The 20,377-nt window shown below is 45.7% G+C and overlaps 37 pseudogenes; all 37 read right to left on the bottom strand.

The window, feature by feature from the left end:
* Positions 1-75: 75 nt before the first annotated feature.
* LOC148242578 (5S ribosomal RNA) lies at positions 76-194 on the bottom strand (annotated as a pseudogene).
* A 207-nt stretch (positions 195-401) lies between these two features.
* On the bottom strand, positions 402-520 carry LOC148242577 (5S ribosomal RNA; annotated as a pseudogene).
* A 561-nt stretch (positions 521-1,081) lies between these two features.
* Positions 1,082-1,199, bottom strand: LOC148242576 (5S ribosomal RNA; annotated as a pseudogene).
* A 207-nt stretch (positions 1,200-1,406) lies between these two features.
* LOC148242575 (5S ribosomal RNA) lies at positions 1,407-1,525 on the bottom strand (annotated as a pseudogene).
* Positions 1,526-1,732: 207 nt separating this feature from the next.
* Positions 1,733-1,850, bottom strand: LOC148242574 (5S ribosomal RNA; annotated as a pseudogene).
* Positions 1,851-2,053: 203 nt separating this feature from the next.
* Positions 2,054-2,172, bottom strand: LOC148242573 (5S ribosomal RNA; annotated as a pseudogene).
* A 205-nt stretch (positions 2,173-2,377) lies between these two features.
* Positions 2,378-2,496, bottom strand: LOC148242572 (5S ribosomal RNA; annotated as a pseudogene).
* Positions 2,497-3,378: 882 nt separating this feature from the next.
* Positions 3,379-3,497, bottom strand: LOC148242571 (5S ribosomal RNA; annotated as a pseudogene).
* Positions 3,498-4,056: 559 nt separating this feature from the next.
* LOC148242570 (5S ribosomal RNA) lies at positions 4,057-4,175 on the bottom strand (annotated as a pseudogene).
* A 532-nt stretch (positions 4,176-4,707) lies between these two features.
* LOC148242569 (5S ribosomal RNA) lies at positions 4,708-4,826 on the bottom strand (annotated as a pseudogene).
* A 180-nt stretch (positions 4,827-5,006) lies between these two features.
* Positions 5,007-5,125, bottom strand: LOC148242568 (5S ribosomal RNA; annotated as a pseudogene).
* A 204-nt stretch (positions 5,126-5,329) lies between these two features.
* Positions 5,330-5,448, bottom strand: LOC148242567 (5S ribosomal RNA; annotated as a pseudogene).
* A 1,212-nt stretch (positions 5,449-6,660) lies between these two features.
* LOC148242566 (5S ribosomal RNA) lies at positions 6,661-6,779 on the bottom strand (annotated as a pseudogene).
* A 208-nt stretch (positions 6,780-6,987) lies between these two features.
* LOC148242565 (5S ribosomal RNA) lies at positions 6,988-7,106 on the bottom strand (annotated as a pseudogene).
* A 203-nt stretch (positions 7,107-7,309) lies between these two features.
* Positions 7,310-7,431, bottom strand: LOC148242564 (5S ribosomal RNA; annotated as a pseudogene).
* A 561-nt stretch (positions 7,432-7,992) lies between these two features.
* Positions 7,993-8,111, bottom strand: LOC148242563 (5S ribosomal RNA; annotated as a pseudogene).
* A 203-nt stretch (positions 8,112-8,314) lies between these two features.
* Positions 8,315-8,433, bottom strand: LOC148242562 (5S ribosomal RNA; annotated as a pseudogene).
* A 557-nt stretch (positions 8,434-8,990) lies between these two features.
* LOC148242561 (5S ribosomal RNA) lies at positions 8,991-9,109 on the bottom strand (annotated as a pseudogene).
* A 1,178-nt stretch (positions 9,110-10,287) lies between these two features.
* LOC148242560 (5S ribosomal RNA) lies at positions 10,288-10,406 on the bottom strand (annotated as a pseudogene).
* A 561-nt stretch (positions 10,407-10,967) lies between these two features.
* On the bottom strand, positions 10,968-11,086 carry LOC148242559 (5S ribosomal RNA; annotated as a pseudogene).
* Positions 11,087-11,293: 207 nt separating this feature from the next.
* Positions 11,294-11,413, bottom strand: LOC148242558 (5S ribosomal RNA; annotated as a pseudogene).
* A 783-nt stretch (positions 11,414-12,196) lies between these two features.
* On the bottom strand, positions 12,197-12,315 carry LOC148242557 (5S ribosomal RNA; annotated as a pseudogene).
* A 560-nt stretch (positions 12,316-12,875) lies between these two features.
* LOC148242556 (5S ribosomal RNA) lies at positions 12,876-12,994 on the bottom strand (annotated as a pseudogene).
* Positions 12,995-13,196: 202 nt separating this feature from the next.
* LOC148242555 (5S ribosomal RNA) lies at positions 13,197-13,315 on the bottom strand (annotated as a pseudogene).
* A 205-nt stretch (positions 13,316-13,520) lies between these two features.
* LOC148242554 (5S ribosomal RNA) lies at positions 13,521-13,639 on the bottom strand (annotated as a pseudogene).
* Positions 13,640-14,171: 532 nt separating this feature from the next.
* LOC148242553 (5S ribosomal RNA) lies at positions 14,172-14,290 on the bottom strand (annotated as a pseudogene).
* A 561-nt stretch (positions 14,291-14,851) lies between these two features.
* LOC148242552 (5S ribosomal RNA) lies at positions 14,852-14,970 on the bottom strand (annotated as a pseudogene).
* Positions 14,971-15,532: 562 nt separating this feature from the next.
* Positions 15,533-15,651, bottom strand: LOC148242551 (5S ribosomal RNA; annotated as a pseudogene).
* Positions 15,652-15,858: 207 nt separating this feature from the next.
* On the bottom strand, positions 15,859-15,977 carry LOC148242550 (5S ribosomal RNA; annotated as a pseudogene).
* A 206-nt stretch (positions 15,978-16,183) lies between these two features.
* Positions 16,184-16,302, bottom strand: LOC148242549 (5S ribosomal RNA; annotated as a pseudogene).
* A 555-nt stretch (positions 16,303-16,857) lies between these two features.
* On the bottom strand, positions 16,858-16,977 carry LOC148242548 (5S ribosomal RNA; annotated as a pseudogene).
* Positions 16,978-17,182: 205 nt separating this feature from the next.
* Positions 17,183-17,301, bottom strand: LOC148242547 (5S ribosomal RNA; annotated as a pseudogene).
* A 204-nt stretch (positions 17,302-17,505) lies between these two features.
* Positions 17,506-17,624, bottom strand: LOC148242546 (5S ribosomal RNA; annotated as a pseudogene).
* An 884-nt stretch (positions 17,625-18,508) lies between these two features.
* Positions 18,509-18,627, bottom strand: LOC148242545 (5S ribosomal RNA; annotated as a pseudogene).
* A 530-nt stretch (positions 18,628-19,157) lies between these two features.
* On the bottom strand, positions 19,158-19,276 carry LOC148242544 (5S ribosomal RNA; annotated as a pseudogene).
* A 532-nt stretch (positions 19,277-19,808) lies between these two features.
* On the bottom strand, positions 19,809-19,927 carry LOC148242543 (5S ribosomal RNA; annotated as a pseudogene).
* A 207-nt stretch (positions 19,928-20,134) lies between these two features.
* LOC148242542 (5S ribosomal RNA) lies at positions 20,135-20,253 on the bottom strand (annotated as a pseudogene).
* Positions 20,254-20,377: the final 124 nt, after the last annotated feature.

Raw genomic sequence — 20,377 nt, 5'->3', positions numbered from 1 at the left:
ACTCACATTTGCGTATAAACCAACAGACCATTGTTCCAGTCGCCCGTAACGTCGAACGGCCCATCTGAAAAAAAATGGGTGCAACACGAGAACTTCTCAGGAGGTAACCCATCCTTGTACTACTTTTGCCAAAGCACACTTAACTGCGGTGTTCTTATAGGATCCGGTGCATTTGTGCTGGCATGATCGCACCTGTTTCATTTCGTGCTAAAAATACATACACTCCTTCTCCTTCCCTCCCCCCTCCCGTAATTTGTTTCCTTGTGCGTTCACACTGCACCTCTCATTCTCGTTCTAATATCGATTAAAATGCCCCTGCTTCTTGACTCACATTTGCATATAAACCAGTGGACCATAATTCCAGTTGCGCGTAACGTCAAATGACCCGTCTGAAAAAAAAATTGGTGCGACACGAGGACTTCCAAGGAGGTCACCCATCCGAGTACTACTCTCGCCCAAGCACACATAACTGCGGAGTTCTGATGGGATCTAGTGCTTTATTGTTTGTATGATCGCACCTGTTTAATTTCACGCTGCAAATACGTACACTCCTTCTCCTTTCTTCCCCCCTCCCGTCATTTGTTTCCTTGTGCGTGCGCACTACACCTCTCGTTCTTGTTCAAATATCAAGTAAAATGCTTCGGCGCCGTGACTCACATTTGTGAATAAACCTGCGCGCCATAATTAAAGTCGCGCGTAACGTCGAAAGAATCATCCGCAAAAAAGTGGGTGCAACACGAGGACTTCATAAGAAAATGGGTGAAATATAAAGACTTCGCAGGAGGTAACCCATCCTAGTACTACTCTTGCCCAACCACCCTTACCTGCGGAGTTCTGATAGAATCCGTTGCGTTAGTGCTGGTATGATCGCACCTGTTTCATTTCGTGCTGAAAATACATATACTCCTTCTCCTTCCCTCCCCCCTCCCATTATTTGTTTCCTTATGCGTTCACACTGCACCTCTCATTCTCGTTCTAATATCGATTAAAATGCCCCTGCTTCTTGACTCACAATTGCTTATAAACAAGCAGACCATAGCTCCAGTCGCGCGTAACATCGAACTACCCATCTGAAAAAAAACTGATGCGACACGAGGACTTCCCAAGAGGTAACCCATCTAGTACTACTCTCGCCCAAGCAGACTTAACTGAGGAGTTCTGATTGGATCCGGTGCATTAGTGCTGGTATGATCGCACCTGTTTAATTTCGCGATGCAAATACATACACTCCTTCTCCTTTCTTCCACTCTTGTCTTTTATTTCCTCGTGCGTTCACACTTCACCTCTCCTTCTCGTTCTAATATCAATTAAAATGCCCCTACCTCTTGACTCACAATTGCGTATAAACCAGCGGACCATAGTTCCAGTCGCGCGTTACGTCGAACGGCTCATCTGAAAAAAAAAAATGGGTTCAACATGAAAACTTCACATGAGGTAACCCATCCTTGTACTACTTTCGCCAAAGCACACTTAACTGCGGAGTTCTGATGGGATCTGGTGAATTTGTGTTGGTATGATCGCACCTGTTTCATTTCGTGCATAAAATACATACACTCCTTCTCCTTCCCTCCCCCCTCCCATCATTTGTTTCCTTGTGCGTTCACACTGCACCTCTTCTTCTCGTTTTAATATCGATTAAAATGCCCCTGCTTCTTGACTCACATTTGCGTATAAATCAGCGGAGCATAGTTCCAATCGCGCGTAACGTTGAACGACCCATCTGAAAAAGAAATGGGTGCAACACGAGAACTTCCCAAGAGGTAACCCATCCTTGTACTACTTTCGCCAAAGCACACTTAACTGCGGAGTACTGATCGGATCCGGTGCATTTTGCTGGTATGATCGCACCTGTTTCATTTCGTGCTGAAAATACATACACTCCTCCTTCCTTCCCCCCTCCCATCATTTGTTTCCTTGTGCGTTCACACTGCACCTCTCATTCTCATTCTAATATCAATTAAAATGCCCCTGCTTCTTGACTCGCATTTGCGTATAAACCAGCAGACCATAGTTCCAGTCGCGCATAACATTAAACGATCCGTCTGAAAAAAAATTATTGCGACACGAGGACTTCGCAGGAGATCACCCATCCTAGTACTACTCTCGCCCAAGCACCCTTAACTGCGGAGTTCTGATGGGATCCGGTGCATTAGTGCTGGTACGATCGCACCTATTTAATTTCGCGCTGCAAATACAAAAACTCCTTCTCCTTTCTTCCCCCTCTCATCATTTGTTTCTTTCTGCGTGCGCACTGCACCTCCCGTTCTCATTCAAATATAAAGTAAAATGCAACGGCACCGTGACTAACATTTGCTAATAAACTTGCGGACCATAATTCAAGTCGCGCGTAACGTCGAAAGAATCATCTGCAAAAAAATTGGTGCAACACGAGGAGTTACCAGGAGGTCACCCATCCTAGTACTACTCTCGCCCAAGCACACTTAACTGCGGAGTTCTGATGAGATCCGGTGCATTAGTACTGGTATGATCGCACCGGTTTACTTTCGCACTGCAAATACATACACTCCTTCTCCTTTCTTCCCCCTCCCGTCATTTGTTTCCTTGTGTGTGTGCACTGCACCTCCCGTTCTCGTTCTAATATCAAGTAAAATGCCACGGTGTCGTGACTCACATTTGCGTATAAACCAGCGGACCTTAGTTCCAGTCGCACGTAACGTCGAACGACCTGTCTGAAAAAAATTGGTGCAACACAAGGACTTCCAAGGAGGTCACCCGTCCAAGTACTACTCTCGCCCAAGTTAACTTATCTGCGGAGTTCTGATGGGATCCAGTGCATTAGTGCTTGTATGATCGTACCTGTTTCATTTTGCGCTGCAAATACATACACTCCTTCTTCTTTCTTCCCCTCCCGTCATTTGTTTCCTTGTGCGTGCGCACTGCACCTCCCGTTCTTGTTCTAATATCAAGTAAAATGTCACGGCGCCGTGACTCACATTTGCGAATAAACCAGCCGACCATAATTCAAGTCGCGCGTAACGTCGAAAGAATCATCTGCTAAAAAATTGGTGCAACACGAGGACTTCACAATAAAATGTGTGAAATATAAGGACTTCGGAGGAGGTCCCCCATAATAGTACTACTCTCGCCCAAGCACCCTTAACTGCGAAGTTCTGATAGAATCCGTTGCATTAGTGCTGGTATGATCGCTCATGTTTCATTCTGCGCTGAAAATACATACACTCTTTCTCCTTCCATCCCCCCTCCCGTCATTTGTTTCCTTATGCGTGCACTCTGCATCTCTCCTTCTCATTCTAATATCAAGTAAAATGGCCCGGCACCGTGAATCACTTTTGCGAATGAACAAGCGGTTCATAATTCCATTTGCGCGTAACGTCGAAGGACCCATCCGAAAAAAAATGGGTGCAACACGAGGACTTCCCAGGAGGTCACCCATCCGAGTACTACTCTCGCCCAAGCATACTTAACTGTGGAGTTCTGATGGGATCCGGTGCATAAGTGCTAGTATGATCGCACCTATTTTATTTTACGCTGCAAATACATACAATCCTTTTCATTTATTTCCCCTCACGTCATTTATTTCCTTGTGCGTGCGCACTGCACCTCTCGTTCTCGTTCTAATATCAAGTAAAATGTCACGGCACCGTGACTCACATTTGCGAATAAACCTACGGACCATAATTCAAGTCGCGCGTAACGTCGAAAGAATCATCTGCAAAAAAATGGGTGCAACACAAGAACTTCCCAAAAAAATGAGTGAAATATAAGGACTTCGCAGGAGGTCACCCATAATAGTACTACTCTCGCCCAAGCACCCTTAACTGCGGAGTTCTGATAGAATCCGTGGCATTAGTGATGGTATGATCGCTCATGTTTTATTCTGCGCTACAAATACATACACTCTTTCTCATTCCATCCCCCCTCCCGTCATTTGTTTCCTTGTGCGTGCTCTATTCATCTCTCTTCTAGTTCTAATATCAAGTAAAATCCCCTGCCACCGTGACTCACCTTTGCGAATGAACCAGCGGTTCATAATTCCATTCGCGCGTAACGTCAAACGACCCATCCGAAAAAAAATGGGTGCAACACGAGGACTTCCAGGAAGGTCACCCATCCGAGTACTCCTCTCGCCCAAGCACACTTAACTGCAGAGTTCTGATGCGATCCGGTGCATTAGTGCTGGTATGATCGCACCTGTTTAATTTCGCATTGCAAATACATACACTCCTTCTCCTTTCTTCCCCCTCCCGTCATTTGTTTCCTTGTGCGTGCGCACTGCACCTCCTGTTCTCGTTCAAATATCAAGTAAAATGCCACAGCGCCGTGACTCACATTTGTAAATAATCCTGCAAACAATAATTCAAGTCGAACATAACGTCGAAAGAATCATCTGCAAAAAAATGGGCGCAACACGAAGATTTCCCAAGAAAATGGGAGAAATATAAGGACTTCGCAGGAGGTCACCCATCCTAGTACTACTCTCGCCAAAGCACCCTTAACTTGCAGAGTTCTAATAGAATCCATTGCATTAGTGGTGGTATGATTGCTCATGTTTTATTATGTGCTGCAAAGACATGCACTCTTTCTTCTTGTGCGTGCACCCTGCATCTCTCCTACTCGTTCTAATATCAAGTAAAATGCCCCCGTACTGTGACTCACGTATGCTAATGAACCAGCGGTTCATAATTTCATTTGTGCGTAACGTCGAACGACCCATCCGAAAAAAAATGGGTGCAACACGAGGACGTCCTAGGAGGTCACCCATTCGAGTACTACTCTCGCCCAAGCACACTTAACTGCGGAGTTTTGATGGGATCCGGTGCATTAGTGCTGGTATGATCGCACAATTTAATTTCGCGCTGCAAATACATACACTTCTTCTCCTTTCTTCCCCCTCCCGTCCTTTGTTTCCTTGTGCGTGCGTACTGCACCTCCCGTTCTCGTTCTAATATCAAGTAAAATGCCAAGGCACCGTGACTCACATTTGCCAATAAACCTGCGGAACTATGGTCCGTCTGAAAAAAAAATTGGTGCGACACCAAGACTTCCCAAGAGGTCACCCATACGAGTACTACTGTCGCCCAAGCACACTTAACTGCGGAGTTCTAATGGGATCCAGTGCATTAGCGCTGGTATGATCGCACCTGTTTAATTTCGCGCTGCAAATACATACACTCCTTCTCCTTTCTTCCCCCTCCCTTCATTTGTTTCCTTGTGCGTGCGCACTGCACCTCCCGTTCTCGTTCAAATATCAAGTAAAATGCCCTTACGTCTTGACTCACATTTGCGTATAAACCAGCGGACCATAGTTCCAGTCGCTCGTAATGTCGAACGACCCATCTGAAAAAAAAGGGTGCAACACGAGAACTTCCCTAGAGGTAACCCATCCTTGTACTACTTTCGCCAAAGGAAACTTAACTACAGAGTTCTGATGGGATCTGGTGCATTTGTGCTGGTATGATCGCACCTGTTTCATTTCGTGCTGAAAATACATACACTACTTCTCCTTCCCTCCCCCCTCCCATTATTTGTTTCCTTGTGCGTTCACACTGCACCTTTCATTCGCGTTCTAATATCGATTAAAATGCCCATGCGTCTTGACTCACATTTGTGTATAAACCAGCGGAACATAGTTCAAGTCGCGCGTAACGTCGAACGACCCATCTGAAAAAAAAAATTGGTGCAACGCGAGCACTTCCCAGGAGGTAACCCATCCTTGTACTACTTTCTGCAAAGCACACTTAACTGCAAAGTACTGATGGGATCCGGTGCATTTTGTGCTGGTATGATCGCACCTGTTTCATTTCGTGCTGAAAATACATACACTCCTTCTCCTTCCCTGCCCCCTCCCATCATTTGTTTCCTTGTGCATTCACACTGCACCTCTCCTTCTCGTTCTAATATCGATTAAAATGCCCCTGCTTCTTGACTCACATTTGCGTATAAACTAGCGGACCATTATTCCAGTCGTGCGTAACGTCGAACGACCTGTCTGAAAAAAAATTGGTACGACACGAGGACTTCCTAAGAGGTCACCCATCCGATTACTACTCTCGCCCAAACACACTTAACTGTAGAGTTCTGATGTGATTCGGTTCATTAGTGCTGGTATGATCGCACCTGTTTAATTTCGCGCTGCAAATACATGCACTCCTTCAACTTTCTTCCCCCTCCGGTCATTTGTTTCCTTGTGCGTGCGCATTGCACCTCCCGTTCTCGTTCAAATATCAAGTAAAATGCCACGGCACCGTGACTCACATTTGGGAATAAACCTGCGGACCATAATTCAAGTCATTAACGTCGAAAGAATTGTCTGCATAAAAAATGGGTGCAACACGAGGACTTCCCAAGAAAATGGGTGAAATATAAGGACTTCGCAGGAGGTCAACCATCCTAGTACTACTCTCGCCCAAGCACCCTTAACTTGCGGAGTTCTGATAGAATCTGTTGTATTAGTTCTGGTATGATCGCTCATGTTTCATTCTGCGCTGCAAATACATACACTCTTTCTCCTTCCATCCCCCCTTCCGTCATTTGTTTCCTTGTGCGTGCACTTTGCATCTCTCCTTCTCGTTCAAATATCAAGTAAAATTCCCCGGCACCATGACTCACCTTTGCGAATGAGCCAGCAGATCATAATTCTATTCGTGTGAAACTTCGAACCACCCATCCGAAAAAAAATAGGGGCAACACGAGGACTTCCCAGGAGGTCACCCATTCGAGTACTACTCTCGTCCAAGCACACTTAACTACGGAGTTCTGATGGGATCCAGAGCGTTAATGCTGGTATGATCGCACCTAATTTATCTCGCATTGCAAATACATACACTCCTTCTCCTCTCTTCCCCCACCCATCATTTGTTTCCTGGTGCGTTCACACTTGACCTCTTCTTCTCGTTCTAATATCAATTAAAATGCCCCTGCCTCTTGACTCACATTTGCGCATAAACCAGCGGACCATAATTCCAGTCGCGCGTAACGTCGAACGACCAATCTGAAAAAATAAAATGGGTGCAACACAAGAACTTCCCAGGAGGTAACCCATCCTTATACTACTTTCGTCAAAGCAAACTTAATTGCGGAGTTCTGATGGGATCCGGTGCATTTGTGCTGGTATGATTGCACCTGTTTCATTTTGTGCTGAAAATACATACACTCCTTCTCCTTTCCTCCCCCCTCCCATCATTTGTTTCCCTGTGCGTTTACACTGCACCTCTCCTTCTCGTTCTAATATCGATTAAAATGCTTCTGCTTCTTAACTCACATTTTCGTATAAACCAACGGACCATAGTTCTAGTCGCGCGTAACGTCGAACAACCCATCTGAAAAAAAATTGGTGTGACACGAGGACTTCCCAAGAGGTCTCCCATCCGAGTACTAGTCTTGCCCAAGCACACTTAACTGCGGAGTTCTGATGGGATCCGATGCATTAGTTCTGGAATGATGGCAACTGTTTAATTTCGCGGTGCAAATACATACACTCCTTCTCCTTTCTTCCCCATCCCGTCATTTGTTTCCTTGTGCGTGTGCATTGCACCTCCCATTCTCGTTCAAATATCAAGTAAAATGTCACGGCGCCGTGACTTACATTTGCGAATAAACTTATGGACCATAATTCAAGTGGCTCGTAACGTCGAAAGAATCCTCTGCAAAAAAATTGGTGCAACACGAGGACTTCCGAAGAAAATGGGTGAAATATAAGAACTTCGCAGGAGGTCACCCATCCTAATACTACTCTCGCCCAAGAACCCTTAACTTGGGGAGTTCTGATAGAATCCGTTGCATTAGTGCTGGTATGATCGCTCATGTTTCATTCTACGCTGCAAATACATACACTCTTTCTCCTTCCATCCCCCCTCTCGCCATTTGTTTCCTTGTGCGTCCACTTTGCATCTGTCTTTCTCGTTCTAATATCAAGTAAAATGCCCAGGTACCGTGACTCACCTTTGCGAATGAACCAGCGGTTCATATATCCATTCGCGCGCAACGTCAAACGACCCATCTGAAAAAAAATGGGTGCAACACGAGGACTTCCCAGGAGGTCACCCATCCGAGTACTACTCTCGCCCAAGGACACTTAACTGCGGAGTTCTGATGGGATCCGGTGCATTAGTGTTAGTATGATCGCACCTGATTAATTTCGCGGTGCAAATACATTCACTTCTTCTCCTTTTTTCCCCCTCCCGTTATTTGTTTCCTTGCGCGTTCACACTGCACCTCTCCTTCTCGTTCTAATATCGATTAAAATGCCTCTGCTTCTTGACTCACATTTGCGTATAAACCAGCGGACCATATTTCCAGTCGCGCATAACGTCGAACGACCGGTCTAAAAAAATTGGCGCGACACGAGGACTTCCCAGGAGGTCACCCATCCAAGTACAAGTCTCGCCCAAGCACACTTAGCTGCGGAGTTTTGATGGGATCAGGTGCATTAGTGCTTGTTTGTTCGCACCTGTTTAATTTCGCGCTGCAAATACATACACTCCTCCTTTCTTCCCCCTCCCATCATTTGTTTCCTTGTGCGTGCGCACTGCACCTCCCGTGCTCGTTCTAATATCAAGTAAAATGTCACAGCGCCGTGACTCACATTTGCGAATAAACCTGCGGACTATAAATCAAGTCGCGCGTAACGTCGAAAGAATAATCTGCAAAAAAATGGGTGCAACAGAACGAGTTCCAAAGAAAATAGGTGAAATATAAGGACATTGCAGGAGGTCACCCATCCTAGTACTACTCTCGCCAAAGCACCCTTAACTGCGGAGTTCTTATAGAATCCGTTGCATTAGTGCTGGAATGATCGCTCATGTTTCATTCTGCGCTGCAAATACATACACTCTTTCTCCTTCCATCAACCCTCTTGTCATTTGTTTCCTTGTGCGTGCACTCTGCATCTCTCCTTCTCATTCTAATCTTAAGTAAAATGCCCCGGCATCATTACTCACCTTTGCGAATGAACTAGCAGTACATATTTCCATTCGCGCGTAACATCGAACGACCCATCCGAAAAAAAATGGGTGCAAAATGAGAACTTCCCAGGAGGTGACCAATCCGAGTACTACTCTCACCCAAACACACTTAACTGTGGAGTTCTGATGGGATCTGGTGCATTAGTGCTGGTATGATTGCACCTGTTTAATTTTGCGCTGCAAATACATACACTCCTTCTCCTTTCTTCCCCCTCCCGTCATTTGTTTCCTTGTGCGTGCGCACTGCACCTCCTATTCTTGTTTAAATATCAAGTAAAAGGTCACGGCGCCATGACTCACATTTGCGAATAAACTTGCGGACCATAATTCAAGTCACGCGTAACGTCGAAAGAATCATCTTCAAAAAAATGGGTGCAACACAAGGACTTCCAAAGAAAATTGGTGAAATATAAGGACTTCACAAGAGGTCACCCATCCTAGTACTACTCTCGCCCAAGCACCCTTAACTGCAGAGTTCTTATAGAATTCGTTGCATTAGTGCTTGTATGATCGCTCATGTTTCATTCTGCGCTGCAAATACATACACTCTTTCTCGTTCCATCCCACCTCCTGTCATTTGTTTCCTTGTGCTTGCACTCTGCATCTCTCATTCTCGTTCTAATATTAAGAAAAATGCCCCGGCACCGTGACTCACCTTTGCGAATGAACTAGCGATTCATAATTCCTTTCGCGCGTAACGTCGAATGTCACCTCCGAAAAAATACGGGTGCAACACGAGGACATCTCAGGAGGTCACCTATCCGAGTACTGCTCTTGCCGAAACACACTTAAGTACGGAGATCTGATGGGATCTGGTGCATTAATGCTGGTATGTACATACACTCCTACTCTTTCTTCCCCCTCCCGTCATTTGTTTCCTGGTGCGTTCACACTTCACCTCACCATCTCGTTCTAATATCAATTAAAATGCCCATGCGTCATGACTCACATTTGCGTATAAACCAGCGGACCATAGTTCCAGTCGCGCGTAACGTCGAACGACCCATCTGAAAAAAAAAAGGGTGCAACACGAGAACTTCCCAGGAGGTAGCCCATCCTTGTACCACTTTCGCCAAAGCACAATTAACTTCGGATATATGATGGGATCCGGTGCATTTATGCTGGTGTGATCGCACCTGTTTCATTTCGTGCTGAAAATACATACACTCCACCTTTCCTCTCCCCTCCCATCATTTGTTTCCTTGTGCGTTCACGCTGCACTTCTCATTCTCGTTCTAATATCGATTAAAATGCCCCAGGTTCTTGACTCATATTTGCGTATAAACCAGCGGACCCTAGTTCCAGTCGCACGAAACGTCGAACGACCCTGTCTGAAAAAAAATTAGTGCGACGCGAGGACTTCTCAGAAGGTCACCCATCCGAGTACTACTCTAGTCCAAACACACTTAACTACGGAGTTCAAATGGGAATAGGTGCATTAGTGTTGGTATGATCGCACCTATTTAATTTCGCACGGCAAATACATAAAATCCTTCTCCTTTCTTCCCCCTCCCGTCATTTGTTTCCTTGTGCGTGCGAACTGCACCTCCTGTTCTCGTTCTAATATCAAGTAAAATGCCACGGCGCCGTTACTCACATTTGCGAATAAAGCTGCAGACCATAATTCAAGTCGCGCGTAACGTCGAAAGAATCATTTGTAAAAAAATGGGTGCAACACGAGGACTTCCAAAGAAAATGGGTGAAATATAAGGACTTTGCAGGAGCTCACTCATCCTAGTACTACTCTAGCCCAAACACCCGTAACTTGCGGAGTTCTGATAGAATCCGTTGCATTAGTTCTGGTATGATCGCACAAGTTTCATTCTGCGCTGCAAATACATACACTCTTTCTCCTTCCATCCCCCCTCCCCTTGTTTGTTTCCTTGTGCTTGCACTTTGCATCTCTCCTTCTAATTCTGATATCAAGTAAAATGCCCCGGTACCGTGACTCACCTTTGCGAATGAACCAGCGGTTCATAATTTCATTCGCGCGTAACGTCGAACGAGCCATCCGAAAAAAAATGGGTGCAACACGAGGATTTCCCAGGAGGTCACCCATCCGAGTACTACTCTCGCCAAAGTACACTTAAGTGCGGAGTTCTCATGGGATCCGGTGCATTATTGCTGGTATGATGGCACCTGTTTAATTTTGCGCTGCAAATACATACACTCTTTCTCCTTTCTTCCCCCTCCTGTCATTTGTTTCCTGGTGCGTTCACACTTAACCTCTCCTTCTCGTTCTAATATCAATTAAAATGCCACTGCATCTTGACTCACATTTGCGTATAAACCAACGGACTATAGTTCCAGTCGCACCTAACGTCGAACGGCCCATCTGAAAAAAAAAATGGGTGCAATACGAGAACTTCCCAGGAGGTAACCCATCCTTGTACTACTTTCGCCAAAGCACACATAACTGCGAGAGTACTGATGGGATCCGGTGCATTTGTGCTGGTATGATCGCACCTGTTTCATTTTGCACTAAAAATACATACACTCCTTCTCCTTCCCTCCCCTCTCCCATCCTTTGTTTCCTTGTGCGTTCACGCTGCACCTCTCATTCACGTTCTAATATCGATTAAAATGCCCCTGCTTCTTGACTCACATTTGTGTATAAACAAGCGGACCATAGCTCCAGTCGCGCGTAACGTCGAACGACCCCTCTAAAAAAAAATTGGAGCGACACGAGGACTTCCCAAGAGGTCACCCATCCGAGTACTACTCTCGCCCAAGCACACTTAACTGGGGAGTTTCTTATGGGATCAGGTGCATTAGGGCTAGTATGATCGCAACTGTTTAATTTCGCATTGTAAATACATACACTCCTCCTTTCTTCCCCCTCCCGTCATTTGTTTCCTTATGCGTGCGCACTGCACCTCCCGTTCTCGTTTAAGTATCAAGTAAAATTTCACGACGCCGTGACTCACATTTGTGAATAAACCTGCGGACCATAATTCAAGTCGCGTGTAACGTCGAAAGAATCATCTGCAAAAAAATGGGTGCAACACGAGGACTTCCCAAAAAAATGGGTGAAATATAAGGACTTCGCAGGAGGTAACCCATCCTTGTACTACTCTCCCCCAAGCACCTTTACCTGCGAAGTTCTGATATAATACACTCATTCTCTTTCCCTCCCCCTCCCATCATTTGTTTCGATTAAAATGTTCTACTTCTTGACTTACATTTGCGTATAAACCAGCGGACCATTGTTCCAGTCACGCGTAACGTCGAACGACTCATCTGAAAAAAAATATGTGCGAAACGAGGGCTTCCCAGGAGGTCACCCATCCGAGTACTACTCTCGCCCAAACACAATTAACTGCGGAGTTCTGATGTGATCCGGTGCATTAGTGCTGGTATGATCACACCTCTTTCATTTCGCGCTGCAAATACATACACTTATTCTCCTATCTTCCCCCTCCCGTCATTTGTTTCCTTGTGCGTGCGCACTGCACCTCCCGTTCTCGTTCAAATATCAAGTAAAATGCCACGACACCGTGACTCACATTTGCGAATAAAGCTGCGGACCATAATTCAAGTCGCGCGTAACGTCGAAAGAATCATCTGCAAAAAAATGGGTGCAACACGAGGACTTTCCAAGAAAATGGGAGAAATATAAGGACTTCGAAGGAGGTCACCCATCCTAGTACTACTCTCGCCCAAGCACCCTTAACTTGCGGAGTTCTGATAGAATCCGTTGCATTAGTGCTTGTATGATCGCTCATGTTTCATTCTACGCTGCAAATACATACACTCTTTCTCCTTCCATCCCCCTTCCCGTCATTAGTTTCCTTGTGCGTGCACTCTGAATCTCTTCTTCTCGTTCTAATATCAAGAATAATGCGACGGCACCGTGACTCACCTTTGCGAATGAACCAACGGTTCATAATTCCATTCGCGGTAATGTCGAACGACCCATCCGAAAAAAAATGGGTGCAACACGAGGACTTCCCAAGAGGTCACCCATCCGAGTAATACTCTCGCCCAAGCACATTTAACAGCGGAGTTCTGATAGGATCCAGTGAATTAGTGCTGGTATCATCGCACATGTTTCATTTCCCGCTGCAAATACATACACACCTCCTTCCCTCCCCCCTCCCGTCATTTGTTTCCTTGTGCGTTCACACTCCACCTCTCATTCTCGTTCTAATATCAAGTAAAATGCCCTGGCATCGTGACTCACCTTTGCGAATGAACCAGCGGTTCATAATTCAATTCGCGCGTAACGTCGAACGACCCATCCGAAAAAAATGGGTGCATCACGAGAACTTCCCAGGAGGTCACACATCCGAGTACTACTCTCGCCCAAGCACACTTAACTGCGGAGTTTTGATGGGATCCGGTGCATTAGTGCTGGTATGATCGCACCTATTTCATTTCGCACTACAAATACATACACTCCTTATCCTTTCTTCCCCGTCCCGTTATTTGTTTCCTGGTGCGTTCACACTTCAAATCTTCTTCTCGTTCTAATATCAATTAAAATGCCCCCGCGTTTTGACTCACATTTGCGTATAAACCAGTGGACCACAGTTCCAGTCGAGCATAACGTCGAACGACCCGTCTGAAAAAAAATTTGTACGACATGAGGACTTCTTAGGAGGTCACCCATCCGAGTACTACTCTTCGCCAAGCACAATTAACTACGAAGTTCTGATGGGATCCGGTGCATTAGTGCTAGTATGATCACACCTATTTAATTTTGCGATGCAAATACATAGACTCCTTCTCCTTTCTTCCCCCTCCCGTAATTTTGTTTCCTTGTGCGTGCGTACTGCACCTCTCGTTCTCGTTCTAATATCAAGTAAAATGTCACGGCGCCGTGACTCACATTTGCGAATAAACCTGCGGACCATAATTCAAGTCGCGCGTAACGTCGAAAGAATCATCTGCAAAAAAATGGGTGAAATATAAGGACTTCGCAGGAGGTCACCCATCCTAGTACTACTCTCGCCAAAGAACCCATAACTTGCAGAGTTCTGATAGAATCCGTTACATTAGTGCTGGTAAGATCGCTCATGTTTCACTCTGCGCTACAAATACATACACTCTTTCTCCTTCCATCCCCTCTCCCGTCATTTGTTTCCTTGTGCGTGCACTCTGCATCTCTCATTCTCGTTCTAATATCAAGTAAAATGCTCCGGCACCGTGACTCATCTTTGCAAATGAACCAGTGGTTCATAATTCCATTCGCTCGTAACGTCGAACAACCCATCCGAAAGAAAATGCGTGCAACACGAGGACTTCCCAGGAGGTCACGCATCCGAGTACTACTCTCTCCCAAGCACACTTAACTACGGAGTTCTGATGAGATCCGGTGCATTAGTGCTGGTATGATCGCACCTGATTAATTTCGCGCTGCAAATACATTCACTCCTTCTCCTTTCTTCCCCCTCCTGTCATTTGATTCCTTGTGCGTGCGCACTGCACCTCCCGTTCTCGTTCAAATATCAAGTAAAATGCCACGGCGCCATGACTCACATTTGCAAATAAACTTGCGGACGATAATTCAAGTCGCGCGTAACGTCGAAAGAATCATCTGCAAAAAAATGGGTGCAACACGAGGACTGCCCAAGAAAATGGGTGAAATATAAGGACTTCGCAGGAGGTCAGCCATCCTAGTACTACTCTCGCCCAAGCACCCTTAACTTGCGGAGTTCTGATAGAATCCGTTGCATTAGTGCTGGTATGATCGCTCATGTTTAATTCTGCGCTGCAAATACATACACTCTTTCTCCTTCCATCCCCCCTCCCGTCATTTGTTTCCTTGTGCGTGCACTCTGCATCTTTTCTTCTTGTTCTAATATCAAGTAAAATGCCCCGACACTGTGACTCACCTTTGCGAATGAACCAGAGTTTCATAATTCGATTTGCACGTAACGTCGAACGACCCATCCGAAAAAAAATTAGTGCAATACGAGGACTTCCCAAAAGGTCACCCATCCGAGTACCACTCTCGCCCAAGCACACTTAACTGCAGAGTTCTGATGGCATCCGGTGCTTTAGTGCTGGTATGATTGCACCTGTTTAATTTCGCGCTGCAAATACATTCACTCCTTCTCCTTTCTTCCCCCTCCTGTCATTTGTTTCCTTGTGTGTGCACACTGCACCTCCTGTTCTCGTTCAAATATCAAGTAGAATGCCACGGCCCCGTGACTCACATTTGCGAATAAACCTGCGGACCATAATTCAAGTCGCGCGTATCGTCGAAAGAATCATCAGCAAAAAAATGGGTTCAACACGAGGACTTCCCAAGAAAATGGGTGAAATATAAGGACTTCGCAGGAGGTCACCCATCCTAGTACTACTCTCACCCAAGCACCCATAACTTGCGAAGTTTTGATAGAATTTGTTGCATTAGTTCTGGTATGATCGCTCATGTTTCATTCTGCGTTGCAAATACATACACGTTTTCTCCTTCTATCCCCCCCTCCCGTCATTTGTTTCCTTGCGCGTGCACTCTGCATCTCTCATTCTCGTTCAAATATCAAGTAAAATGCCCCGGCACCGTGACTCACCTTTGTGAATTAACCAGCGTTTCATAATTCGATTCGTGCGCAATGTCGAACGACCCATCCGAAAAAAAATGGGTGCAACACGAGAACTTCCCATGAGGTCACCCATCCGAGTACTACTCTCGCCCAAGCACACTTAAATGCGGAGTTCTGATGGCATCCGGTGCATTAGTGCTGGCATGATCGCACCTGATTAATTTCACGCTGCATATACATTCACTTATTCTCCTTTCTTCCCCCTCCCGTCATTTGTTTCATGGCGCGTTCACACTTCACCTCTCCTTCTCGCTCTAATATCAATTAAAATGCCCCTGCGTATTAACTCACATTTGCGTATAAACCAAGGTTCCATAGTTCCAGTCGCGCGTAACGTCGAATGACCCATCTGAAAAAAAAAATAGGTGCAACACGAGAACTTCCCAGGAGGTAACCCATCCTTGTACTACTTTTGCCAAAGCACACTTAAGTGCGGAGTTCTGATGGGAACCGGGGCATTTATGCTAGTATGATCGCACCTGTTTCATTTTGTGCTGAAAATACATACACTCCTTCTCCTTCCCTCCCCCATCCCATAATTTGTTTCCTTGTGCGTTCAAACTGCACCTCTCCTTCTCGTTCTAATATCGATTAAAATGCTCATTCTTCTTGACTCATATATGCGTATAAACCAGCGGACCATAGTTCCAGTCGCGCATAACGTCAAACGACCCGTCTGAAAAAAAATTGGTGCGACACGAGGACTTCCTAGGAGGTCACCCATCCGAGTAATACTCTCGCCCAAGCACACTTAACTACGGAGTTTTGATGGGATGCGGTGTATTAGTGCTGGTATGATAGCAACTGCTTAATTTCACGCTGCAAATACATACACTCCTTCTCCTTTCTTCCCCCTCCCGTCATTTGTTTAATTATGCGTGCGCACTACACCTCTCGTTCTCGTTCAATAATCAAGTAAAATGCTACGGTGCCGTGACTCACATTTGCGAATAAACCTGTAGACGATAATTCAAGTCACTCGTAATGTCGAAAGAATCATCTGTAAAAAAATGGTGCAACACGAGGACTTCCCAAGAAAATGGGCAAAATATAAGGACCTCGCAGGAGGTCGCCCATCCTAGACTCTCGCTCAAGCACCCTTAACTTACGGAGTTCTGATAGAATCCCTGGCATTTGTGCTGGTATGGTCGCTCATGTTTCATTCTGCGCTGCAAATACATACACTCTCTCTCCTTCCATCCCCCCTCCCGTCATTTGTTTCCTTGTGCATGCACTCTGCATCTCTCCTTCTCGTTCTAATATCAAGTAAAATACCCCGGCACCGTGACTCACCTTTGCGAATGAACCAGCGGTTCATAATTCCATTCGCAGTAACGTCGAACAACCCATCCGAAAAAAAATGGGTGCATCACGAGGACTTCCCAGGAGGTCACCCATCCGAGTACTACTCTCACCCAAGCACACTTATCTGTGAAGTTCTGATGGGTTCCGGTGCATTTAGTGCTGGTATGATCGCACCTGTTTAATTTCGCGCTGCAAATACATACACACCTTCTCCATTCTTCCCCCTCTTGTCATTTGTTTCCTAGTGCGTTCACACTTCACTTTTCCTTCTCGTTTTAATATATTTTAAAATACCCCTGCGTCTTGACTCACATTTGCGTATAAACCAGCGGACCATAGTTCCAGTCGCGCGTAATGTCGAACGACCCATCTGAAAAAAAGTGGGTGCAACACGAGAACTTCACAGGAGGTAACCCATCCTTGTACTACTTTCGTCAAAGCACACTTAACTGCGGAGTTCTGATGGGATATGGTGCATTTGTGCTGGTATGATCGCACCTGATTCATTTCGTGCTGAAAATACATACACTCCTTCTCCTTCCTTCTCCCCTCCCATCATTTGTTTCCTTGTGCGTTCACACTGCACCTCTTCTTCTCGTTCTAATATTGATTAAAATGTTCTGCTTCTTGACTTACATTTGCGTATAAACCAGCGGACCATAGTTCCAGTCGCGTGTAACGTCGAACGACCCTTCTGAAAAAAAAATGTGCGAAACGAGGACTTCCCAGGAGGTCACCTATCCGAGTACTACTCTCGCCCAAGCACACTTAATTGCGGAGTTCTGATGGGATCCGGTGTATTAGTGCTGGTATGATCGCACCTGTTTCATTTAGCGCTGCAAATACACACACTCCTTCTCCTATCTTCCCCCTCCCGTCATTTGTTTCCTTGTGCGTGCGCACTGCACCTCCCGTTCTCGTTCAAATATCAAGTAAAATGCCACAGCGCCGTAACTCATATTTGCGAATAAAGCTGCGGAACATAATTCAAGTCGCGCGTAACGTCGAAAGAATCATCTGCAAAAAAATGGGTGCAACACGGGGACTTTTCAAGAAAATGGGTGAAATATAAGGACTTCGCAGGAGGTCACCCATCCTAGTACTACTCTCGCCCAAGCACCCTTAACTTGCAGAGTTTTGATAGAATCCGTTGCATTAGTGCTTGTATGATCGCTCATGTTTCATTCTACGCTGCAAATACATACACTCTTTTTCCTTCCATCCCCCCTCTCGTCATTAGTTTCCTTGTGCGTGCACTCTGCATTTCTCCTTTTCGTTCTAATATCAAGAAAAATGCGACGGCACCATGACTCAGCTTTGCGAATGAACCAGCGGTTCATAATTCCATTCGCTCATAATGTCGAACTACCCATCCGAAAAAAAAATGGGTGCAACACGAGGACTTCCCAAGAGGTCACCCATCCGAGTAATACTCTCTCCAAACACATTTAACTGTGGAGTTCTGATAGGATCCGGTGAATTAGTGCTGGTTTGATAGCACTGTTTCATTTCGCGCTGCAAATACATACACACCTTCTCCTTCCCTCCCCCCTCCCGTCATTTGTTTCCTTGTGCGTTCACACTGCTCCTCTCCTTCTCGTTCTAATATCAAGTAAAATGCCCTGGCACCGTGACTCACCTTTGCGAATGAACCAGCGGTTCATAATTCCATTCGCGCGTAACGTCGAATGACCCATCCGAAAAAAATGGGTGCATCACGAGGACTTTCCAGGAGGTTAAACAATCGAGTACTACTCTCGCCCAAGCACACTTAACTGCGGAGTTCTGATGGGATCTGGTGCATTAGTGCTGGTATGATCGCACCTGTTTCATTTCGCGCTGCAAATACATACACTCCTTATCCTTTCTTCCCCGTCCCGTTATTTGTTTGCTGGTGCGTTCACACTTCACCTCTCCTTCTCGTTCTAATATCAATTAAAATGCCCCTGCGTCTTGACTCACATTTGCGTATAAACCAAGAGACCATAGTTCCAGTCGAGCGTAACGTCGAACGGCCCATCTGAGAAAAAAAATGGGTGCAACACGAGAACTTCCCAGGAGGTAACCCATCCTTGTACTTCTTTCGTGAAAGTACACTTAACTGGGAGTTCTGATAAGATCCGGTGCATTTGTGCTGGTATGATAGCACCTGTTTCATTTCGTGCTGATAATACATACATTCCTCCTCCTTCCCTCCCCCCTCCTATCACTTGTTTCCTTGTGCGTTCACATTGCACCTCTCCTTCTCGTTCTAATATCGTATAAATGCTTCTGCTTCTTGACTCACATTTGCGTATAAACCAGCGGACCATAGTTCCAGTCGCGGGTAACGTCGAACGACCCGTCTGAAAAAAAATTATTGCGACACGAGAACTTCCCAGGAGGTCACCCATCCGTGTACTAGTCTCGCCCAAGCACAGTTAACTGCGTAGTTATGATGGGATCCGGTGCATTAGTGCTTGTATGATCGCACCTGTTTAATTTTGCGCTGTAAATACATACATTCCTTCTCCTTTCTTCCCCCTCCTGTAATTTTGTTTCCTTGTGCGTGCGCACTGCACCTCTCGTTCTCGTTCTAATATCAAGTAAAATCCCACGGCGCTGTGACTCACATTTGTGAATAAACCTGCGGACCATAATTCAAGTCGCGCGTAACGTCGAAAGAATCATCTACAAAAAAATGGGTGAAATATAAGGACTTCGCAGGAGGTCACCCATCCTAGTACTACTCTCGCCAAAACACCCTTAACTTGCGGAGTTCTAATAGAATCCGTTGCATTAGAGCTGGTAAGATCGCTCATGTTTCACTCTGCGCTACAAATGCATACACACCATCTCCTTCCCTCCCCCCTCCCGTCATTTGTTTCCTTGTGCGTTCACACTCCACCTCTCATTCTCGTTCTAATATCAAGTAAAATGCCCTGGCACCTTGACTCACCTTTGCGAATGAACCAGCGGTTCATAATTCAATTCGCGCGTAACGTCGAACGACCCATCCGAAAAAAAATGGGTGCATCACGAGGACTTCCCAGGAGGTCACACATCCGAGTACTACTCTCGCCCAAGCACACTTAATTGCGGAGTTCTGATGGGATCTGGTGCATTAGTGCTGGTATGATCGCACCTATTTCATTTCGCACTACAAATACATACACTCCTTATCCTTTCTTCCCCGTCCCGTTATTTGTTTCCTGGTGCATTCACACTTCACATCTTCTTCTCGTTCTGATATGAATAAAAATGCCCCTGCGTCTTGACTCACATTTGCGTATAAACCAACGGACCATAGTTCCAGTCGAGCGTAACGTCGAACGGCCCATCTGAGAAAAAAAATGGGTGCAACACGAGAACTTCCCAGGAGGTAACCCATCCTTGTACTTCTTTCGTCAAAGTACACTTAACTGCGGAGTTCTGATAAGATCCGGTGCATTTGTGCTGGTTTGATAGCACCTGTTTCATTTCGTGCTGAAAATACATACATTCCTCCTCCTTCCCTCCCCCCTCCCATCACTTGTTTCCTTGTGCGTTCACACTGCACCTCTCCTTCTCGTTCTAATATCGATTAAAATGCTTCTG

The sequence above is a fragment of the Carica papaya genome, chromosome 8 (assembly GCF_054855325.1).
Source record: "Carica papaya isolate Zhongbai chromosome 8, ASM5485532v1, whole genome shotgun sequence".
Taxonomy (NCBI): domain Eukaryota; kingdom Viridiplantae; phylum Streptophyta; class Magnoliopsida; order Brassicales; family Caricaceae; genus Carica; species Carica papaya.
This window is presented reverse-complemented; position numbering and strand designations above follow the sequence as displayed.